Below are 4564 nucleotides of genomic sequence, written 5' to 3'. Positions count from 1 at the left end.
TATTAATAGATAATTAATGAAATAATAATTACACGCAGTAATTCACTATTAATATGGAATTAATTATTAAGTACAAGAATAATTAATTAATATTAAGTAATTTATTATTAATAGTATCATATTAATTATAATTCACAGTAACTAATTATTAATAAATAATATTAATTATAATCCACAGTAATTAATTATTAATAGTCAATATTAATTATAATCAACAGTAATTGATAAATAGGTATTATAGTAAACTGTTAATAGGTAATTTATTAATTACTCTGGAATGAATTAATTAATTCCACAGTAATTTATAAATTTAATCTACAGGAGGAAGATATAAGAATTAGAAATCGGTAGCAACAGTAAAAATCCAGTAAAGTGAAAATTAGATAGCCTGCCATTTTAATGAGACTCACTCAAAGGAAAACATTAAAAATATTGAGCCTTTTAATTAACTTCTTAATTTTTTTTTGCAAAAATTATCCTTTTTACTTCACCAAAATTTAGTATAGACAGCGTTTCAATTAACAGCTAATTTTATTCATAGGTAAACCTTGTTTTTGATAGCACTTCTTGATAGGTGATGGTTTGTAATATCGTGTATATTAAGCTGAATTGGTTTGTAATATTGTGTATATTAAGCCACTCAGTGGATGTGATTCAGACAGGTATCAAAGCTTTTATCACACGTTTCTTGAAGCTGCGCAAGAGTTTCAATGCACCATTGCAACAAGTCGTCAGCAATGGATGAAGAATTAAAACACAATTTATTCGCTTAGTGTTTGAACTCCAAACACTATTTCTGAACTCAACATATTCAAGAAACACTGCTACTCCGCGTACGGTCAGGGTATTTATAGCTTTTGATTTGCCTTCGAGAACATTCTCGGAAAAACTGGTTAGAATTCGTTCTAGAATGTTCTCGCTCCGTCTATGGCATATCGCTAATTTTGTCGCCAAAATGGCGATTTCGTCCCAAATCTGGCAACCCTACTTTTTTGCCACTTTTGGTAACTCTAAAACAGCTTTGCGGTGACGCTATCTTACGAAAGCTGGGCATTTTGCAACAATATTTTATGACTTTGAAACAATCTCTATGTATGTTAAATACTAGATGACGAATTACTGCAGGTGACCTAAAAATTCCTCAGAAAATTATCGACACTTTTCATTTTTACAGATTTCATAATACATATTAATACACTTGGAAATGCAATTTTTTAAACTACTTTTGGAAATATGAGTCAGCAACAAAAAATCTATATTACATAAATGGATGACGAATGACCTAAAAACAGGTGACTTAAATATTCCTGAAAAAAGAAAATCATCGACACAGTTTTCAGTAGAGTAGAAGAGAAACAGTTTTCACTTTTGCAGTTTTTTCTTTTTTTCATAATACACATTAATACACTAGGAAATTCAATTTTTGAATGAAATATATGTCTGTTGTGGCCACATAAACTACAATTGCATATTAGAGACAGCAACAAAGAAATCAATATTGCATCTTAATAAGTACATGCTATCTGTGATTTTTTAAATAAATTTAGTAAGTTTCATTATCTCTTTACGGATATTTTTTAGCACTGCCACATAATGAGGAAAAACCAACGTTGCTGATCCATACCACTTGCACAATTAGTGTTTCGCCCACTTATGTTACAATCATATATAGTACATTTAAAATCAGTAGTATGAACTCTTCTCCACATGAATCTTGAGTAAGAAAAAGATAAGAATTACAGTTTCTTTCTTTTGGTTAAAAATATCTTTATACCCTTGATATATGTACCGCCACATTCTTAAATGAGTCTTTAAACGAATTACCATACATTACATATATTACAAATGTTGAGAAAGGAAGTGACTGTGAAGTGGCAAATGTTCTTGAAGATCACAAACTCTTTCAGGATGCAAAATTTCAGTTGGTACATGTACCTACGAAATAAAAGCAAATTTCATCAACTATTTTTTACATAAATCTAACAATGTTATTATCACATAAATAATTAATATGAATTTAAATACATTTCGTTATCCAATGCAGTAAATAAATAGGAAATAATAGGTTTGAAATAAAATATGCATAAAGTAACTCCGTAAGACATATATTAGCAGTTGTTGTTGCTGATACTCATTCTTGTCTGACGTATAGTCAGCCCATGCCCGTGAAATTCCTCGTGGCAAGGGGCGCCACCTTACAGGTGACAGTGCGATTTAGCTCAGTTCCGCTCCCAATTTTGATGGAGAGCACCCCATGGGGAACGGGTCTGAGGGCTAACACCTCTTTCCCCTACCACTAACCTCTCGAGAGGATTTTCGGCTCGCCGTATATTTAGAGTGCCCCCATGCCGCACGGACACTGTACATTTACAAACATCAATGCCTTCTCCGGGATTCGAACTCGACCAGACAGCGACGCTAACCACTATACCGGTTGGGCGGCATATTAGCACTAGTACGGGAAAGTTATGAAGAATTTCCCCGATATGTGAGCCCTAGCGGCCTACCGCTCAACCAATAAACTTTCAGATATTGTTATATCTGAATGTATGCGCTCGAGATTGTGATGAGACAGGCAAAGTAAGCAGATGTATTGTTTTGCCCCCGTTAAGTCTTTCTGCCCGCAGGGCGAAAAATCAAGCTTATGTGAGGAAAAAAAATTGGCACATAGAAAATGGATAGTTGGTTTGAGAGGGAAAATAATTACATATCATTTGGTGTAAAATTTTTAAAGGCCAGATAAAAAAGTCAGTCTTAAAAAAATTGTTTAAAAAAGGAAGTCCAAACTATATTGAAAAAAAAATATATATAGAGACTTGAGACAGAAGAGGAAAGAGAACCGCGATGTAACATAACTATTGTGTATCCTAAAATGCAATGAACAATGTGCGCAAAATTTAAGAAGTTCAGATGCATTATTACCTAAGAAAGAAGTCCCTATTGTATTGTTATAAATATGCGTTGTGAAAAGTAAGGTGTGAAATGTACTAAACATAAAACCCTTCTATCTTGTTGTTTCTTGTCACCGAACTCAAGCGATTATTCGCTTATCAATTCTTAAATTCCTCACTTCCAACATTAACTTAGAATTCCGAGTGAGGAACTCTACAAGATAATAAAACAAATTCCAAATTTGAGCTCGCAGATGCCCATATTCGGGTGGAGACGTACAGTGTTGCCATTGCTCGCTTTGAAATTGTCAAGTTTCTTAATCAAAAACTCATAAATGCTTTACAATATATGAAATAGATAATAAAACAAATTCCAAATTCTATTTTTCCAAATTTCCGAATATGAGCTTCCAGATGCTCATATTCGGGTGGAGACGTACGCTATTCAAAATTCGATGGCTCTAGATTCTGTTGTTTTATCAAAATGCGAGAAAAATACGTACATTTATGTAGATTCTTCATTATTTAATTTCTTTAAATATGATACATGGCTCTAATATTTGGTGGCAACAATTTATAAAGTGATTCCTCATTTACAATTGGATCAACGAAAAATGCCAAAATAAAACTAATAGCCCTTCCGTGCTAACGCCCTTTGGGCTAATAAATATATGCCATAAATTCGATTCTAACTTCTGAATGTTAGCCTGTCTTTTCCTCGGACTCAAACCTTGGAGAGAAGTTGAGACTTTTAAGGAAAGAAAAGCCTCCTCCCATATGTCAAAGGCTTATTCTCCAGGATGTGCAATGAATTTATAAAAGCGGGCAAATTTCTCCTTCCTGAAAAGTTATGGTCGTACTAAAAGTGATCACCCTGGTGGTGCACGTGTTACTGTAATGACTTCCTACTGCAGAGCTTCTATCTACTTCATGAACGGTGTAACCAAACGCGAGGACCACTGCTGTCACTTGTAGAGACGAGTCTTGCGTTTTATTGTCACGTTGTTATCAATTCGTATTCGGGGAAAATTTCAGCTTGACGGCTACAATTATATCGATAAAACATCGCGATCAGAAAATATTGGACTCTTCCCTCTTTATTTTCAGAACTACGCTTTTCTGTTAAAATTTCCATCTATATCCTCATACTGCAGAATTCTCACTATTCTTCTTTGTGACGCTTTAATTGTTAGCCCAAAGGGCAAATTTGCCCAGAAGAGCTATTTATTTCACTTTGGCATTTTGCGTTGATTCACTATAAACGGCAAATCACTTTTTAAATTGTTGCCACCCAATATTAGAGCCATGTATTATAGTTAAAGAAATCAAGTAATGAAGAATCTGCATAAATGTATGCATTTTTCTGGCATTGTGATAAAACAGCGGAACCTAGAGCCATTGAATTTTGAATAACGTACGTCTCCACACGAATATGGACATCTGGATGATGAAATTTGGACTTGAAGAATTTGCTGAAATTGTTTTATTATCAATTTCATATTTTGTAACACGTTAACGAATTTTTGATAAAAAAAAAAAAAAAAAAACTCAACGACTTCAAAGCAAGCAGTAACAACACTGAACGGGGGGGGGGGATTATCTCCAACGCGCCAGACCGTGTATCGGAAATTCTAAAGATATACTCTTTTGAACGTTTTGTTATATTGTTGTTG

Source organism: Stegodyphus dumicola, chromosome 6, assembly GCF_044657685.1.
Source record: "Stegodyphus dumicola isolate Sdum_Otavi_A_Nest chromosome 6, ASM4465768v1".
Classification (NCBI taxonomy): Eukaryota; Metazoa; Arthropoda; class Arachnida; order Araneae; family Eresidae; genus Stegodyphus; species Stegodyphus dumicola.
Note: the sequence above shows the minus strand (reverse complement) of the source record.